At 48.3% G+C, this 20,096-nt stretch overlaps 1 protein-coding gene across 1 annotated transcript in view; it reads left to right on the forward strand.

Moving 5' to 3' along the window:
* Window positions 1-11,360, forward strand: part of LOC144819167 (uncharacterized) — an 85,920-nt gene extending 74,560 nt beyond the window's left edge. The window contains exon 5 of the mRNA XM_078677139.1: window positions 10,743-11,360. The gene's annotated coding sequence lies outside the window, so the exon portion shown is untranslated. The remainder of the gene's footprint in view (window positions 1-10,742) is intronic.
* The last annotated feature ends 8,736 nt before the right edge of the window (window positions 11,361-20,096 follow it).

Below are 20,096 nucleotides of genomic sequence, written 5' to 3' on the forward strand. Positions count from 1 at the left end.
GCTTGCGATGGCCAGCATTCCTTGGGTGAAGCGCGTTCTTTCCTCCACCAGATTTTTCCCAATCGGGAAAATCAATTGAGTGTCGTCTGTGTATGAGACGACTTCAAACCCATAATGCCACACTATTCTGGCTAATGGGGCCATGTATATATTGAAAAGGGTCGGACTTAGACATGAGCCCTGAGGGACCCCTCTCTCCAATAAGTACTTTGACGATTTGAATGAACCCATGATGACCTGTTGCTTCCTATCCGCCAAGAAGTGGACCAGCCACTTCAATGCCTGATCCCCGATACCGCAGTCCTGGAGCATCTCCGCCAGCAGACGATGAGATACCGTATTGAATGCTGCGGAGAGGTCCAGCAGAATGAGCATCACCGAACTCCCTTCATCCAGCGTAAGCCTGATGGAATCCGTGACAGCCAGAATAGCAGTCTCAGTGCTAAAACCCGGCCGAAAGCCGGACTGCGATATGGGTTGGATTGGGAAGCAGCCAAAGAATATCCAGGGGGATTGTGTAGTTATCAGACCGGTTCCCCTGGGGTTCTTTTATCCTCCCAAAGTGTGGAGACTTGGGAAACATCGATACCCAGTGAGAGGCCAGGTTTTGAGTCCAGCCCAGGGATGGGGTAGCTCCCGTGGGTTTACATTCCCACTTTCTCCGAGGCCTGAGATTGCTCCCCAGGCACTACACCCCCGGGTAGCCCATAGATTGATAGAGGGTTGTGGACCGATTCTGAGTAATCCTTTCACCCCTCTGTCAGGACTTGAGGAAATCGATTGACTACCAGACCCGATGCTGCCTCCCACGGACGGGACTCCTGACCCTGAAGAGGATGCAGCTTGTAAAACCCTTAGCTGGAACGTGGATGGAACCAGAGCCAAAAGAGAAGATGAAGAATGGGTTGGCTTTGTTACCCGTCACGAACTCATAGCATTCCAGGAAACATGGGATACCACACCCAGTTTTTGGTTAGACGGTTTCACCAGCTTTGTTGTCCCTGCAGCCCCCAGTAATTCTGGCAGAGCCAGTGGAGGCCTTAAACTTCTCTTGTCATTAAAACTTAAAGGGACCTTAAGAATGGTTAGAATTCCCTCACCAAATATTTTAATAGTGGAAAGTGAAATCACTCCTATTCGGAGAACCATTTTCATTAATTGTTATAACTCGTGGAACAGGGAGAATGGCAACAATAATATCGCCACCCTGGAATCCTTTTTAATCACTGCCAGTCAAAATAAACATACTAATTCTGAGCTCGCCCTTTTGGGCGATTTTAATATTCATCCCTATAGTGACCTGTGTGGCATAATTAAATATGAGTGGTCAGCTGGGCTAGAGGCTCCCCACTTTGAGCACACCAAAGCTGGAGAGGAGCTAGAAGACTTGTTGGCCAATTGTAATTTATTTGAGCCAATTTCTTCGGAAGGGGTGACAAGAACAATTACTTACAAGGGCTCGGAACTCGGTACCATTATTGATTATATATTCCTGTCCCCAGGCATTTTAAGCAGGGTTACCACCTACAGAACAATTGCCTCTTCACAAAGTGACCATAACCCTGTTGCACTTGAGGTGCTCTGGGGGGACTTCATGGGACCTAGGCCTTGCCTTGCTAAGTCGAGGCCTGCCTTACGCTCGTTGGATCAGGGGAGAAGGCTAAAGTGCGCAAATGTGGTACCTAAAAACTTTTATGATGAGCTCCTCCCAAAAATAGAGGGACATATGGCGATTTGTCAGGACACTAAGGCCTCAGATTACGACATAATAGGTGCCTTTGAAGCAATTTGTAGTCAAATCTCGTACGATTTGATGACGAGAACAAGGCAGGGAACCAAAAACCATTGTCGCTGGTTCGACTCTAACTGCTCTAAGGCGCATAGAGCACTAATATTAGCCCTAAAACATACACTGAGGGATAAGGCGGTTATTACCGCCTTAAGGAAGGAGTACAAGCAAGCACTTAAAGTTAGGAAAGATGACATCAGGAAAGCCGCTTGGGAGAATTTACTTTGCTCGGACGTCCTGCGGGACAGTAGGCAATTTTGGGCCATAATCAACCAGCCTTTTTTTTCCGACTCGGCTAACACTGATATGGATTGTGTCATCCTGGATGACAAATGGCTGGGCCACTTAAGAGCAGTGTATGGAGACACGGCCACAGATAGCTATGCAAATCCTATGTTAGCCCCTGAGGCTGGTCCTATGTGCTTTAATCAGAGTGAGGTGGAGAAAGCCATCTTAGCCACAACGAAGAACAAAGCCCCGGGCCCCGATGGCGTTCCTGCAGATTTTTTATAAATACTCGCCAAAGCTATGGGCTAGGGTTCTAGCTAACGTTTTTACTGCTGCAAATGGTAACTCATGGCCTACCACCTGGGCAACCTCTATTATAGTCCTAATGTTCAAGAAGGGCCAGCGTGATGACCCGGGGTGCTACAGGCCCATATCCCTTTTAGACTCTGCAATTAAGATATTAGGCAGAGTCCTTTTAGTCAAATTGAGGGATAGTATTGAGAGCTGTGGTGCGTTAGCTAATATCCAGTATGGATTTAGAGAGAAGAGAGGCACTCTGGAGCAGTGCTCCAATTTGCACCTGCTGATCTCTAAATACACGATAGCTAAGGAGGGGTAATTATTTTTGGCATTCATGGACCTCTCCTCAGCTTTCGACCTGGTGAACAGGGCCAAATTGTGGGCTATCCTTTTAAAGATCGGGATAAACGGGGCACTGGTCAAGTTTATGGCGTCTCTCCACCAGGAGCTGTTCGCTGCCGTCAGAGTTACCAACGAGGGTAGGTGCACGACTCGATTTAAATCTCTGCGAGGGGTATGGCAGGGCTGTATCCTGGCCCCCCTCCTCTTCACTATCTATATTAACAGACTGGGCAGGCACTAGGAAGAGGTGGAAGGGAACGTCCCGCGTGTAGGAGATGTAAAGATCCCTGCTCTCCTATACGCAGATGACGCAGCCCTCGTAGCCCGTACTGGTATCGGTCTTGAGCGTCTGTTGGATGCGTTCGGAGCTTTTATGGACCAACTGGATTTAAAGATGAATGCGAACAAATCCCACTCGATGGTGGTCGGATACCATAGAAACATGGGCAAACCAAAAACTTTCAAGTGTAAGGGCGAAGTGGTTTCTAGTGTGGTAGTTTTCCCCTACCTGGGGCTGCTCTTCGACGAGAGGGGCTCGTGGGGTCCCCAGGTTAGGGCAAAAAGTCTATCTGTGGCCAGGTCTTCCGCGGCCCTTATGGGTTTCTCAAAAAGGTTGGGGGCTAGACTGATGGAGGCCCTACTGAAAGTTTTTAATACCAAATGTATTCCACTAGCAATGTATGGTTCACCCCTATGGGGTTATGCACATCTCGAACCAATCCAGAGGGCAGAAAACAGGTTTCTACGCTCCCTATTGTCCGTCCCCCAGTCCACCCCAACTTTTTCAATCCATGTGGAGGTGGGTCTCGTTTATATTACGGATAAGCTTAATCTGGCACCTTTAATATTTTGGCTAAAGACATGGCTCAACAAGGAATTAACCCTTAATCATGCAATTATGAATGATGCCATGTCCCTAGATTATTCTAAAAAAGTTCCATGGCTGATTATTTGAGGAAGTACTTCGAACAATTGGGTCATCCTGAACTCTTCACATCTCCATCGTGCATCAGGAAAGAGGACGTAGAATTGACTAAAAAGCACTTTAAGATGAGGGCAAGACTAGGCCGGGAGGAAAGGGAAATGCAGAAAACTACTGTCAGATCACATTATCTGTTACTAAATTCCACCTCGCTTGAGCCTTACCTCAGCATTGTTACCAGGCCATTTCACAGGTTTTTATTGATTAAGTTCAGATTTAATTTGATTCATTTTTACCTGGGCAGTTATCAGTCATGGGTCAAACCAGAAATAGCCTCACCTTGCATCTCTGATAATTGTTCAACCCAAGACACCATGCATTTTGTTATGTTTTGTGGTTTGTTTTCAGAGATACGGAAAAAATATTTGTTGCCAATTTTAAGGGAGGCAGGCTTCCTTCCAGTGAGGCCGGCATTACTCTACCTCCAGTCATTGAGCAACACTCGTATCATATTTTGCATGGCAAATTATCTAGTGGTGGCGTCTGAGTGTATTGTATGAAGTTTCTATTAATTGCATACCTCATGTAGCTCAACTTCTGACCCAATGTATTGATTGTAACCCAATGTACTGATTATAACGCAAGTGTAATATATATTTTTTATATGTACATAAATGTTTTATACCTTTTATGATTTTAATGAAATCGAATAAAGTATTTTGACTGACTGACAAGTGCTAGGTCAAAGGTCCACGGGAGCAGCAATTCTTGGTGTCGGCCTCTTAGGTTCAGGAAGTAACCTATGCTTTTTCTTTTCACTCCATGTTGTTTTTCAAGGGACCTTGTTTCTCTGGTTCGGTAAAATGTTCACTGTTTTATTTTTGACCGTGTTGGTAAGTCCAGAGAAGAAGAATGATCAATTGGATTGATTGATTTTTTGTTGTTGGTTTTTGCCTTGTATTTGTTATGTTCGTTTTTGTAAAGAAAGAATGTAATGTATTAAAATGAAGCATTGTCATTGGGTCAAGGGAAAGGTAATGTAACGGGTAGTTCTGCAGTGTGGGCAGAATGTTGCCAACATTTGATTGTTGCATGAAGACCAACACGTTCTTTGTTAGCTGCTCGGAGCTGTCAGTTCTAACAGAACGTGTTTTGTGGTAGGTCCTTAAGACGTATTAAACTTACCATTTTAACATGAATTCTCTGCTCTTTCTTACCTCCTTTTGGTCAACCACCACAGAAACCTCAGTCGAGCCCAGTGAAAGCTCAGTGGAAGCTTAGTGGAAGCTCAGTGGAAGCTCAGAGGAAGCTCAGTGTAAGCCCAGTGAAAGCTCAGTGGAAGCTCAGTGGTGGAAGCCCAGTGGAAGCTCAGTGGAAGCTCAGTGGAAGCCCAGTGAAAGCTCAGTGGAAGCTCAGTGGAAGCCCAGTGGAAGCTCAGTGGAAGCTCAGCGGAAGCTCAGTGGAAGCCCAGTAGAATCCCAGGCAAAGCTCAGCAGAAGCTCAGTGGAAGCTCAGTGAAAGCCGAGTAGAAGCCCAGGGAAAGCTCAGAGGAAGCTCAGTGGAAGCTCTGTGGAAGCCCAGTGAAAGCTCTGTGGAAGCTTGGTGGAAGCCCAGGGAAAGCTCAGTGGAAGCTCAGTGAAATCTCAGTGGAAGCTCAGTGTAAGTTTTGTGAAAGCCAAGTGAAAGCCCAGAGAAAGGAAGCCTGAACCTTTTGCTTCCACAGGGTCTGAGCGACGACAAGAAAGAGCTGAGGATGCAAAGCGTTCAGTCTCCACCTTTGTTTTTCTTCAAGTGATTCTTTTTCCACATAGACACATGCACACCTTGGCCCTCACTGACAAGTGTGTAAAAAAATCGTAACAGTACGGGCAGCAAATCTATGTGTAATAATACGGGGGTCTTTAATGACTAGCTCAGCTCTGCTGTGTCTGCTCGTTTCTTTACAGGATGACGTTGTTCAAAGTGTTTCCAAAGCAGTCTAATCCAAAAGAGTAATTTTCTATGAACCCTGTGATTCAGTAGTATATGTTTAAACTGTGCCATTAGGAGACATTGTACGGCTCACCCGCAGCAATGTTAGGGGAGATGGGGCAGTGTCTACCAGAGTTCTTGCCGCTGCCTTCCCGCCACAGATGACAAAGGCAGGTCAGCATTCCACCCTCGCTGTCGCGGTTCCACCCACTTCCCAGTCAAACGGAGGTTTGCCGAGCAGACGCGCGCAGCGACGCGCCGAAGGCACGCCAAAGGCAAGCCCGTTCTGCAACAGACCGACGCCAGACGCCAGACACCCTGCCCTTTTTGTCCTCTATCTCCCCTCATACTTCTCACTCCCTGCTCTATGTATGGCGATCTTTAAATATACTAGTCAAGAACTACGCCTTTTGAATAAAGCGTCTCCTTGTGCCCAGAAGAGCTGTCAGCGTAACTCTCTCGGATCCGCAATACCATACCTGACTCCCACCCACCCAATAGACACTCTATAACCACTAATACTCTCAATAAAAACAACACTAACCTGAGTATTAGCCCCCATCGAGGCCTCCCCACCAAATCGCTTTATACTGCAATGCGCGCTCCTTACCCAAGCATGCATTGGAAATCTGGGCCCTACTGGAGTAGGAAAAACCCGATCTTTTTTCATTATCAAGTCCTGGCTACAAGATTCCTCTTTACCCGACATAACAACAGCCCTCCCTCCCGGCTATCATTTAATTGAACAGGACAGGAAAGATAGAAGAGGTGGAGGACTAGCCATTGCCTTCAATAGCAAAACGAAAACTCACATAATCGAATCCCACAAGTCAGATGGGGCGAACTATGCGTTTTTACCAGAGCTCTCAGATAAAGAGTCTCGGAGAGGGGCCCTCCTTTACCGTCCTCCTGGCACAAAAACTCAATTTATCAGCAAACTATCTGAAATAATCGCTCCTCACATCCTAGCCACCAATACCTTCTTTCTACTAGGAGATTTCAATTACCACACGGAGCTTGTGTCAGACCCTCATACCATAGATCTCATCACCAGCCTAAGTTCTCAGGGGCTGGAGCAATTGGTCATTGGCCCCACTCATTCAGCAGGACACTCTCCAGATCTCCTATTTTCTAGTCTTATGGTCAGATCATTATGTAAGTTTCTGATCTACGGGTCACAGACCCACTCTCCCCCTGCGCCTAAATGTAAACAATGCCGACCCTGGTGAAACATTCTAATAGAGCCTTTCTCTACCCATTTCTCCATTATCCTCATTGTCGGAAACCACCCACATTGACAAAGCCACTAAAGACTTGGAAACCGAAATCAGCAACACCCTGGACATCATCGCCCCAACAAAAACTACCAAGAGTACTGTCAAACTTTCACCCTGGTTCTCCCCTGAATTAAAGATCGATAAACTTATTACCCGGAAGGCAGAACACAAATGTTGACATTCTCAAAATAAACTAGACAAACAACAGTACAAAAAACTGCACAAAATATACATAGGTCATATAGACTTAGCCCAAAAAATGTACCTTGTTAGCAGAATAGATCAAGCTTCCAATTCACAGAAGGAACTTTATAAAATAGTCAAAGAATGTACCTGTCCCGCAGGATGTCAAACTCCTGTCAAGGCCTCCCAAGAATGGGTTGACAACCTATCATCCTATTTTAAAGAGAAAATAGATATAATTTATAGTCAAATCCCCTCAACCACCACTCCCCTACCAGAGAATGACATATCTCTCCGCCTGTCCACCCCCTCTCTCATGCAATTTTGCACAATAACTGAGGAAGAAGGAGGTCTAGCCTTGAACAAGATAAAATCAGGCTCCCCCGACGACCCAGCATCCGCCCAGATTAGTTCTAAAATTGCTCCAGTCCTTGTCTTACACCTCACAGATATCTTCAACCTCTCTCCCAAACAATTCACGGTCCTTAAACACTGGAAGGAAGCCACTATCCAACCAATTCTAAAAAAATCCACGGCCAACCCAACAAAACACACAAACTATCGCCCCATGTCCCTTTTATCCTTGTTTGGAAAAACAATGGAATCATTGATTAATCGTCAGCTCTATTGATACTTGGAACAAAATAAACTACTGGATCCATCCCAGTCTGGCTTCCTGGCATGTCATAGCACCGAGACTGCCCTCCTCGAAATCGTGGACAATATCAGGCTCTCCCTCGATGCCAAGCAGTCCTCGATCCTGATCCTGCTCGATCTTTCTGCGGCCTTCGACACCATCTCCCACAGTACGTTTTTATTACGCTTGTCGGAGAGTGGTGTCGGAGGCCCAGCATTAGGCTGGATCAGGAGCTACCTGACTGATATGTCCTCCAAGGTCCAAATAGGCCCTTTTGTGTCCAAAAAACAGAACATCGACAAAGGAGTTGCGCAGGGCTCCATATTGAGCCCAACACTCTTTAATCTTTACGTGCATCCACTAGCAAAAATCATCTATGACTACGGGTGGGACACAGTGTCATGCGCTGATGACACACAACTCCTAATAACACTCGGGGCAGACCCCAGTGACACAAAAGTCAGATTTACCCACTGTATGGCTTCGGTCAGTGACTGGATGGCAAACAACCAGCTGCTACTGAATGTCAGCAAAACAGAATTCCTCCTCTTCGGTAACACGCAGAAAATATGGACCAATGACTGGTGGCCATCAGTCCTAGGCCCTTGCCCCCCCCTAAAAATACAGTACATAATCTAGGTTTCATCATTAATGACAAACTTTCTATGACTGAGCACATTAACACCACAGTTCGCACCAGTTTTGGCACTCTGAGAACCCTAATAACAATGAAGAGGGTCAGAGGGGAATATTTATTGACCATACAGTGATATCGTCCCCTATTACGTAGTACTAACATAGATATCAGTAGGTCAAGGAAAACGGTAAACTATCTGGAATTATGTGTTGATTACAGGGTACAGTCACAAAGTCCATATCTAAATGATACGTGGCGACAATCAATGACTCCCATCAGATACCCAACCTGTGCCGCCCTACATCATTTGGGATCCTTCAGCCGAAGGAAGTGAGGTACAACCACTATGGATTAGGTAAACTGTAGCCTAATCAAGTGGAAAAGAACTCAAATGTAGTAGCTTAGTTTGTATGGCATAAGGAGGGTAAAACTGACTAGCAGTGAAAAAAGTGCGATGAAGTAACAGTGCTTGATATTAAAAGTGAGTGGGTTAAGATCGGGTTGTAGAAATGGAAAAAAAGTTTTAATAGTATCCTATCCTCACCCAACGTTAAAACAGTGCAAGGTAGTGTTATGCAAATAACTACTCAGATGAATTAAAGGTCAACATGTTTCTGCGGTGGTCGTGGAGTCTCGAGATCTCCTCCTGCTTCATCAGGACCTTCTGGTAATGCTACTGCGTATTGTGAACTACTCATAAAAAGTGAAAAAAGGTATCACCTGACTTCGCCCAATTTATGGGGAATATTCGCCCCACCTCACCTGGCTACAGCACAGGTAGAAATGGAGCACCGCTCTGTCCGTCGGTACTCCGGACATCCGTCAGTGCTGTCATGGAGGGAGGTGATTGTCATGGAGAGCCTGATATTGTCCACGATTTTGAGGAGTGCAGTCTTGGTGCTATGGCATGCCCGGAAGCCAGACTGGGATGGATCAGTAGTTTATTTTGTTCCAAGTATCAATAGAGCTGACGATTAATCATTAATTCTCAGAATCTGGCCCTTTTGCGAGCGCATTTCGCTTGATGAATCAGGCTGTAAGCTACTACATTTGAGTTCTTGTCCACTTGATTAGGCTAGAGTTTACCTAATCCATAGTGGTTGTACATCACTTCCTTCGGCTGAAGGATCCCAAATGATGTAGGGCGGCACAGATTGGGTATCTGATGGGAGTCATTGATTGTCACCACGTATCATTTAGATATGGACTTTGTGACTGTACCCTGTAATCAACACATAATTCCAGATAGTTTACCGTTTTCCTTGACCTACTGATATCTATGTTAGCACTCTGAGAACCCTTACATTCTTTTTACGTGGATTCCTCTTTCCTCTCGGATGCCCCTTGTCCAAGGCCACATAATTACTTGTTTAGACTACGGCAATGCGCTACTTGCAGGCATCAACGAGGAAGACTTGTCTAAACTCCAGGTGCTGCAAAACACAGCGGCCAGAGCGGTCCTTAATCTCCCACCTCGCTCTCCCTGAGCCCCTTCTCTAAGGGCCCTACATTGGCTTCCCTTGAAAAAGTGGATTATTTTCAAAACCTGCTGCGTGAATCAAAAATCCCTCAACAGCAATGGACCCAGGTACTTAGCCAATAAACTGATAAGGTATGAACCGGCCGACGACTCTGCTCCTCATGCAAACTTCTCTTAGCCCTGCCTAAAGTGCGCACAGTCAGATCTGGAGGCAGAGCGTTCTCCGAACTCGGTCCGAAACCTGGAACTCCCTTCCCTTTCATCTCAGCGCTGAACATTACCACAAACGTTTTTGCAAACTATTGAAAACATGGCTCTTCCGGCTCGAATGAGTTACCTGCTACAGCCCTCCTGTACTCCGCTGGTGCTGCGAGACCTACGGGTGATACACGCGCCTAACAAATACCAAATACATACATACATAGAGTGAGGTGCATGAAAAGACACTTGTTTATTTTCGGTGCCCGCCGGGCCCCTGCATGATGTCTGACTGTTTCTTCTATTCTGCTCCTGTGCATGTTTGTTAATTTTGGGAGTCAGCCGGTGGCCCCTGCCTTATGTCTGCCTGGGGCCCCTGTATTATGTCTGCCTGGGGCCCCTGCATTATGTCTGCCTGGGGCCCCTGCATTATGTCTGCCTGGGGCCCCTGCATGATGTCTGCCTGGGGCCCCTGCATTATGTCTGCCTGGGGCCCCTGCATGATGTCTGCCTGGGGCCCCTGTATTATGTCTGCCTGGGGCCCCTGTATTATGTCTGCCTGGGGCCCCTGTATTATGTCTGCCTGGGGCCCCTGCATTATGTCTGCCTGGGGCCCCTGCATTATGTCTGCCTGGGCCCCTGCATTATGTCTGCCTGGGGCCCCTGCATTATGTCTGCCTGGGCCCCTGCATGATGTCTGTCTGTTCATTGTATTTCTGCTCCTGTGTATAATCTCCTCTCCATGATCTCATCCTTCTGTTTTCATCTCTCTTGACAGACATCGAGCCACGCCCAGTAATCCACCGATGATGAAAGGAGGAGCACCTGCGCAGTAACAATAAATAGAGGATTTCTAAGTCAGCGCCTTCAGTGCCTGTTAGGAGCACGGATGTGTTTATCGTGACTCCGCATTTCATGATTGCCTTGCGGGTTTTATCAGTTGACTTGGTATTTCAGCTCTGCATTTCATGATTATTTTATGTTATTATAAATGTCTTGCTCGCTGCTTCTTGTTGGGATTGTTATAAAATGTGCCACAGCTCTGGGAGACTCTTATAATGCATAGGAACATTGAGACCTGGACTTCAGAACTAACAGATTATTGTAGGAACATTCATGGAAATGACTTAAAGGACGCCCATCACCTGCCCATGGAGCAGTCACTACTTTTAGTGAAAGAACCAGTCGCCTCAGTAGGAGAGAACCGACCCCTGAACCAGGTGTGCGACAACCCCCACCCGGGACCCACACTCGGACCTCATTCCCTTGTGTTTCTACCAGTTTTTGGTTTGTTCCTTCTCCTATCCATGAGAGAAAACTAGTTTAATTCTACTTTCAGGAGGAGTAAATCCTTCACCGCCCTCAGAGCGATAAAGTTTATAAATACACAAAAACTTGTGCCGTTTCAGGGTTTTTATATAGCGCAATCTTGACCCAAAGATATCAGTGCACTTTACATGAGCACCAGTTCGTTACAGACGGACGGACACATTCTTTAGGTCGAGCATCAGCGATGACCTGTTGTATCTCTCTGTGCGGCTTTGACAAAGCCACCCATTGCTATTGGCTGTTAGCCGCAGCATTCAGAAATGCTGGTTTCTTATTGATGCTTCTCTGTTAAAGTCCCTCCTTTGCGTGTTTAGCTCTCTTTCTGGCGATTTCGCTCAGAGAGCATTTTGGTCGGCCATCTCGCTATTGCAGGTCAGACTTTTTTTGTGAGGTTTTATATGGCGCAAACCAGACTCAATGGTCACCAGTTAAGGACACATTCATTATTACATAGGCACGGGGAGATTAAGCGATTTGCCACGGTGCGTGGACCAACCACAGCTCTGCAGTGCCGTGCTGCTTGCACCCACGGCTGGTTTATTGACTCAGATGGGCCGGGTTCTTTTTTGGGACTGCTACAGTTTTTAGGTCTCGCCTAGGCAGTGCATGCGCTGTCTCGTTGAGAGATGCTGTATACAGTATAGTGGGAAAGCTCTGCCCACTTTCTGCCTATCTTTTTGATTGGCCGATATGCTAACTGCTGCATTCTGATTGGTTTTCAGGAACTTAATCCCGCCTCCTGACGGCCATGTCGTCACTTTTCTCCTACCAAGGCTATCAGCCCCTTTACTTCCAAAACAGTTTTGTTCCGATGCCTCTCCCCGTTCCCTCCTGTAGTCCATGACATCTTGGACCACCACCACTCACCCCACCCCCTCCCTTACATGCCTTCTTTCATGTCCACATTTCTGTTGAAAATGCAATAGGTCTCGGGTTAATACGAGTCTTATTGCATTTTCAATTCTTTTTTGTTGTGTGATTGGTGGATGAATTTGCACTCTTTGTCTTGCATGTGCGCGATGCCTTACATCGAGACAAAACAGTGGTGTTTTTCCAATTTATGGTGCCCCAGGCATCTACGAGCAGACAGCGTGCCTGTTGCTGTCAGAGAGTGGCCGCGAGGGAGCACGCAGGGTGAAAGAGAGCAGTGGGTGCCCTGGGGCCGATCCTCCTGAGACCAGTAGGCTTCAGCCACCACGCGCTGCACCGCCTCTCAGCCCGGGTGCTGTACCCAGCCTGTGCCCATGGTCGCCGGCCGGACCTGCGTAGTCCGGCGGGTACAACAGCGTGAATGAAAGATTGCTCTGATTTCAGGTAAGGAACTTTTAATATCCCTGTGTCCATGCACTTGTGACCGCGAAGGGTCGAGGCCCAGCCAGAGTTAAACACCCTGGCCAGCTTTGTGTGCCCGTCTCAGCACTGGAAGAGCTGTCAGAGGAGAGGGGGTCGGGGGATGAGTGGAAAGGCATTATCACCGCTGTTAGTTGCAGGCTTCTGTCAAAGCTCTGCCAGTTGAATAATGTATCCGTACCTCTCCCGTCCCCAGGACTGCATGTAACCCCAGCCCTGCACCTGCATGCATTATTTAGTGCTGCACCCAGAGCCCAACTTACAAACCTGGCTGCTTCCTAGTGCTGCAGTGGGAGCTCTGCATGAGAAGCCCCCTCATTGCCCCCCTTCCTTTCGGCCCCCTCACCGCCCCCTTCCTTTAAGCCCCCTCACTGCCCCCTTCCTTTAAGCCCCCTCACAGCCCCCCTTCCTTTGGGCCCCCTCACTGCCCCTTCCTTTAAGCCCCCTTACAGCCCCCCTTCCTTTGGGCCCCCTCACTGCCCCGCTTCCTTTGGGTCCCCTCACTGCCCCCCTTCCTTTGGGTCCCCTCACAGCTCCCCTTCCTTTCAGTCACCTCACAGCCCTCCTTCCTTTCAGCCCCCTCACTGCCCCCCTTCATTTTGGCCCCCTCACAGCCCCCCTTCCTTTCGGCCCCCTCACTGCCCCCCTTCCTTTGGGTTGCCTCACTGCTCCCCTTCCTTTCAGCCCCCTCACTGCCCCCCTTCCTTTCAGACCCCTCACTGTCCCCCTTCCTTTCAGCCCCCTCATAGCCCCCCTTCCTTTTGGCCCCCTCACAGACCTCCTTCCTTTTGGCCCCCTCACAGCCCCCCTTCCTTTCGGCCCCCTCACTGCCCCCCTTCCTTTGGGTTGCCTCACTGCTCCCCTTCCTTTCAGACCCCTCACTGTCCCCCTTCCTTTCAGCCCCCTCATAGCCCCCCTTCCTTTTGGCCCCCTCACAGACCTCCTTCCTTTCAGCCCCTCACTGCCCCTCTTCCTTTGGACCCCCTTACAGCCCTCCTTCCTTTTAGCCCCCTCATAGCCCCCTTCAATTCAGCCCCCTCACTGCCCCCTTCCTTTCAGCCCCCTCACAGCCCCCCTTCCTTTCAGCCCCCTCACTGCCCCCCTTCCTTTGGGTCCCCTCATAGGCCCCTTCATTTCAGCACCTCACTGCCCACCTTTCTTTCAAACCTCACCAGTTGCTTAGCAAACTGGCACTAAACACCAGGCTGCGTCCCCCCTGCATACCTGGCTGAGGCTGGCACACAAGGCGGCGTCCCCCGTGCACACCCAGCTGAGGCTTCCACACCAGGCTGCATCCCCCTGTGCGCACCGGGCTGAGGCGGGCACACCAGGCTGCGTCCCCCGTGCTTACCGGGCTGAGGCTGGCACACCAGGCTGCGTCCACCGTGTACACCGGGCTGAGGCTGGCACACCAGGATGCGTCCCCCGTGTCCACCGGGCTGAGGCTGGCACACCAGGGTGTGTCCCCCTGGTGCACCCGGCTGAAGATGGCACACCAGGCTGTGTCCCCCGTGAGCACCAGGCTTAGGCTGGCATACCAGGCCGCATCCCCCGTTCGCACCGGGTTGAGGCTGGCATACCAGTCTGCATCCCCCGTTCGCACCGGGCTGAGGCTGGCATACCAGGCTGCGTCCCCCGTGCACACCAGGCTGAGGCTGGCACACCAGGCTGCATCCCCAATGTGCACCTGGCTGAGGCTGGCACACCAGGCTGCGTCCCCCGTGCATACTGGACTGAGGCTGGCACACCAGGCTGCGTCCCCCGTGCGCACTGGCTAAGACTGGCACTCCACGGTGCGTCCCCTGTTCGCAACCAACTGAGGTTGGCACACCAGGCTGCGTCCCCCCATGTGCACCGGGCTGAGGTTGGCACTCCCGACTGCGTCCCCCGTGCGCACCCGGCTGAGGCTGGCACACCAGGCTGAGTCCCCCGTGCGCACTGGACTGAGGTTGGCAGACCAGGCTGCATCCCCCCATGTGCACCTGGCTGAGGCTGGAACACCAGGCTGCGTACCTGGCTGAGGCTGGCATACCGGGCTGTGTGCAGAGCGGTAAAGCGCGCAAAGTTGGTGCAATCAATAAATGTGCTGCGTCGGCCAGGTGAGGGCTCAAGCTCTCGGGACAGAGGAGCACGGCCCCTGGGGGCCTGGGTATCAGTCTGCATTGTAGCTTCAGCAGACCCGGGGCTCCTCTGCAGTGCCCTAGAGCTCTTCATGTGCAAAGCCTGCCAGGGCCCTGGATACACCGTCCCCTCAGACCCGAGGCGATGGCACAGCCAGGATTGCCAAAGTAAACACTTTAAGTACCTGCTGTGCTACAGTCTCTCCCGTGGTGGCCACATTTGTTCTTGGCTTCTTTAGAAGCACATTTGACGCAATGTCTCTAGTCAGTGATGTCATTTGCTACCCTCCCAGCCCCATCCTGGGCATGGTAAGCCTCCTAGAATGATGCTCAGTTTTCACTTCACTTCACTGCTTGAAAGGGATAAACAGAAGTGCAGATAGTCTCTATCAGACGGAGAGTACCTGCTTGTTTCTGAGCATTGCAGGTACCCTACAATTAAAAGTACTAAGTCTTTCTTGAGAAGTGCAGGTACTCTGTATCAGACTGGGAGTACCTGCTTGTTTCTGAGCATTGCAGGTACCCTACAATTAAAAGTACTAAGTCTTTCTTGAGGAGTGCAGATACTCTCTCTCAGACTGAGAGTACCTGCTTGTTTCTGAGCATTGCAGGTACCCTACAATTAAAAGTACTAAGTCTTTCCTGAGAAGTGCAGATACTCTCTCTCAGACTGAGAGTACCTGCTTGTTTCTGAGCATTGCAGGTACTCTACCATTAAAAGTACTAAGTCTTTCTTGAGAAGTGCAGATACTCTCTCTCAGACTGAGAGTACCTGCTTGTTTCTGAGCATTGCAGGTACCCTACAATTAAAAGCACTAAGTCTTTCTTAAGAAGTGCAGGTACTCTGTATCAGACTGGGAGTACCTGCTTGTTTCTGAGCATTGCAGGTACCCTACAATTAAAAGTACTAAGTCTTTCTTGAGAAGTGCAGGTACTCTGTATCAGACTGAGAGTACCTGCTTGTTTCTGAGCATTGCAGGTACCCTACAATTAAAAGTACTAAGTCTTTCTTGAGAAGTGCAGGTACTCTGTATCAGACTGAGAGTACCTGCTTGTTTCTGAGCATTGCAGGTACCCTACAATTAAAAGTACTAAGTCTTTCTTAAGAAGTGCAGATACTCTGTATCAGACTGAGAGTGCCTGCTTGTTTCTGAGCATTGCAGGTACTCTACAATTAAAAGTACTAAGTCTTTCTTAAGAAGTGCAGATACTCTGTATCATACTGAGAGTACCTGCTTGTTTCTGAGCATTGCAGGTACCCTACAATTAAAAGTACTATGTCTTTCTTGAGAAGTGCAGGTACTCTGTATCAGACTGAGAGTACCTGCTTGTTTCTGAGCATTGCAGGTACCCTACAATTAAAAGTACTAAGTCTTTCTTAAGAAGTGCAGGTACTCTGTATCAGACTGGGAGTACCTGCTTGTTTCTGAGCATTGCAGGTACCCTACAATTAAAAGTACTAAGTCTTTCTTGAGGAGTGCAGATACTCTCTCTCAGACTGAGAGTACCTGCTTGTTTCTGAGCATTGCAGGTACCCTACAATTAAAAGTACTAAGTCTTTCTTGAGAAGTGCAGGTACTCTGTATCAGACTGAGAGTACCTGCTTGTTTCTGAGCATTGCAGGTACCCTATAATTAAAAGTACTAAGTCTTTCTTGAGAAGTGCAGGTACTCTGTATCAGACTGAGAGTACCTGCATGTTTCTGAGCATTGCAGGTACCCTACAATTAAAAGTACTAAGTCTTTCTTAAGAAGTGCAGGTACTCTGTATCAGACTGAGAGTACCTGCTTGTTTCTGAGCATTGCAGGTACCCTACAATTAAAAGTACTAAGTCTTTCTTGAGAAGTGCAGGTACTCTGTATCAGACTGAGAGTACCTGCATGTTTCTGAGCATTGCAGGTACCCTACAATTAAAAGTACTAAGTCTTTCTTGAGAAGTGCAGGTACTCTGTATCAGACTGAGAGTACCTGCTTGTTTCTGAGCATTGCAGGTACCCTACAATTAAAAGTACTAAGTCTTTCTTGAGAAGTGCAGGTACTCTGTATCAGACTGAGAGTACCTGCATGTTTCTGAGCATTGCAGGTACCCTACAATTAAAAGTACTAAGTCTTTCTTGAGAAGTGCAGGTACTCTGTATCAGACTGAGAGTACCTGCTTGTTTCTGAGCATTGCAGGTACCCTACAATTAAAAGTACTAAGTATTTCTTGAGAAGTGCAGATACTCTGTATCAGACTGAGAGTACCTGCTTGTTTCTGAGCATTGCAGGTACCCTACAATTAAAAGTACTAAGTATTTCTTGAGAAGTGCAGGTACTCTGTCTCAGACTGAGAGTACCTGCTTGTTTCTGAGCATTGCAGGTACCCTACAATTAAAAGTACTAAGTCTTTCTTGAGAAGTGCAGATACTCTCTCTCAGACTGAGAGTACCTGCTGGTTTCTGAGCATTGCAGGTACCCTACAATTAAAAGTACTAAGTCTTTCTTGAGAAGTGCAGGTACTCCCCCTCTCAGCACTCAGTACCAGCCCATTTAAAGCACTGCTTCACTCGTACGAGTGAGGACTGTGCTTGCTTGCAGAGTGTCTGGGGTAGGTGCTCTGTAGGTGGCACTGTGTCGAGGACAGTATCCCATGTTCGCGGTTGGCAGATTCCATCTCGATTGTGCTTGGATATTTGTTGGCCAGCTTCTGTTTACGTCTGTATTTGCACGGTGTTTGATCTGTGCTGTTGGGTTTTCACCAAAGTGAGGGATTGTGCACAATTAGGTGTCCTTCCAGTGAGATGGACCGTGTTAGAGTTTGTTCGGTCACAGGTGTGTCTCCCAGTACATTGGGCGGTGTTCCTCTTGGGCCTGGCCTGGGTCTGCGTGGACCTGTGCTGGAAGTTGTTTCTGTGCGCTGCCTCTGAAAGGATTTGTGAAAGTGTGTGTACAGGGCTCTCCAACAGAGTAGTGAAGGCAGTGAAATCAGTGGGCCACTGCCCAATTCTCTTTTGCTTTAAACTGTGGCCTATCACAAGCAAGCATTTGCAATGCAATAGGTCTCGCATTTACGCAAGTTTAGACCATTGGCGTTGTAAATGACAATGCGTTTAACTTATGTTTCAAAAACCAAAACATCAATAAAAGGCATTGTCATTTACAATGCCAACAGCTCGCATAAACACGAGACCTGTTGCATTGCAAATGCTTGTTTTTGTTCGTCAGGGGGAGATGAAGTGATTTGCCCAGAATCACAGGATTTTGAGCGTCGCTGCCGAGACTTGTACACGGTTCCCCAGCTTCGAGGTCGACGGGCCTAGCCGTTAGGCCCCTTCCTCTCCCAAACAGGCACATTTTCTGTGCTGACAGCTCCTTGTGAGTTCATTCCAGTCGGGTCAGCTCCAGGAATTTCAGGCCTCATCAGAATTAAAAGACCAGGAAGACCCCTCAAATCTGTTTACTTTCACCCAGATATTTCAGCTGATGGAAATGAAGCGGTGCTTGGGATGGGACCTGGATTCACCCCGGTAATCCCTAATTTCTCAGGGGATTCTCAGTGTTCAACTTTGACCCCCAGATCTAATGGGACCCCTGGAACCAATAACTCTGGGGTGGGATGAAATATTACCCACATCTGGGGCATAGGGGCCAGCTGAGTGCGGAAATACATTTGTCAATCAAGATCTAAGAGAGACAACATTTTTCTTATGTAAAAAACAAAATTCAACAAAGTATGGTTAACTATTGAATAACACTGCTCACATCAAAGGTTTACCATTGTGTTTCTGCTGCTACACTGGCCCTGCCTGCTGAGGAAGGGTTTATGGATAAGCGTGACTGGGGGGGGGGGGTCCAGCCCATTCATGGAGTAGATTGAACAGGACAGGATTTTACTCCTGATGTTGGTTGAGTCGTAAGGCGCCTCCATCTTGATTAACCATTTAGACGCAGTGGCGTTCATTCTTGCGACAACCCCAGGTCCCTCCACAGCAGCGTCACCAGCAGCTGGAGATGAACCTCCTCAAAGTTCCTTCTTTGTTGCCTGCCGCAGCCTCCTCCGCGGTCCCACCTCAACGCTCTCTTCCCAGAGTCCTTTGTGTCACTGCTAACAATGGTGTCCAGGGCCTTCCTGGACAAAGATCCATCTGATTGGTGTATATCGATTCCATAGCGCCCAGAAGCCAATAATTGACTCATTCTATGCGATGATTTAGCCCATATATAGACTTCTGTGCTTGCTTGCTGCCAGGAAACAATGACATCTTGCCTAATGATAATAAATATTCATGTTTACCAATACATCTGATTGTGCTCTCTTTTGTGTGTCTGGCATTTGTTTCAAGTGTGTAACTGGCTTGTAAGTAACAGCACACCCCCTCCCCCAGCACCTTGAGACCCTCACGGGTATGTAGTGTGCTTTATAAATGCTATGATTGATTGACTGATTGATTGATTGATTAAAGTGTGACCCTAGCTATGGTGCAACAAAGCCTGGTATTGGGCCGCCAGGTTTAAACGGCAGGGGAAGAGGGAAGCAAGGACATTTGTTTTCAGCACCCCTGGTGAAATGCTCCCGACATGGGTGGACTCTCTCGTCATTTCCCACATTTCGTGTTACATTTGATGCACGAATAACAATGCAAGCCCATCAGAGTGGCATCTCGATAAGTGCGGCACAACTCTTCAGGAGTTTCATTTGTGGCAGTTATGGACATTCCTCACAGGCCCAGCTTTCAGTTCTGTCCTGCCTAAAATGAGGTGCGGTTGGTGAGACGTACAGCGCAGCTGTTGAGGTTCCTCTCAGAGAGACAGCCTTTCATCTCTTCTTGTTTGCAGACATTTGCCATGAGCACAAAATGCTTCTCTGTGGGACTCAGTCTGAAGCAGGCTTCGGACGCCTAGGATTGGATGGAGTCAATGAGGACTCTTAGAATTGGATGGGGTCAATGAGGACACTTAGGATCGGATGAAGTCAATGAGGACCGTGAGGATTGGATGGGGTCATTGAGGACACTTAGGATTGAATGGGGTCAATGAGGACACTTAGGATTGGATGAGGTCAACGAGGAGCCTTAGGATTGGATGGAGTCAATGAGGACCCTTAGGACCCTTAGGATTGGATGGGGTCAATGAGGACCCTTAGGATTGGATGGAGTCAATATGGAGTCACTGAGGAGCCTTAGGATTGGATGGAGTCAATGAGGACCCTTAGGATTGGATGGAGTCAATGAGGACCCTTAGGATTGGATAGAGTCAATGAGGGCCTTTAGGATTGGATGGAGTCAATGAGGACCCTTAGGATTGAAGGGGGTCAATGAGGACCCTTAGGATTGGAGTGGGTCAATGAGGAGCCT

Source organism: Lissotriton helveticus, chromosome 2_1 (assembly GCF_964261635.1).
Source record: "Lissotriton helveticus chromosome 2_1, aLisHel1.1, whole genome shotgun sequence".
Taxonomy (NCBI): Eukaryota; Metazoa; Chordata; class Amphibia; order Caudata; family Salamandridae; genus Lissotriton; species Lissotriton helveticus.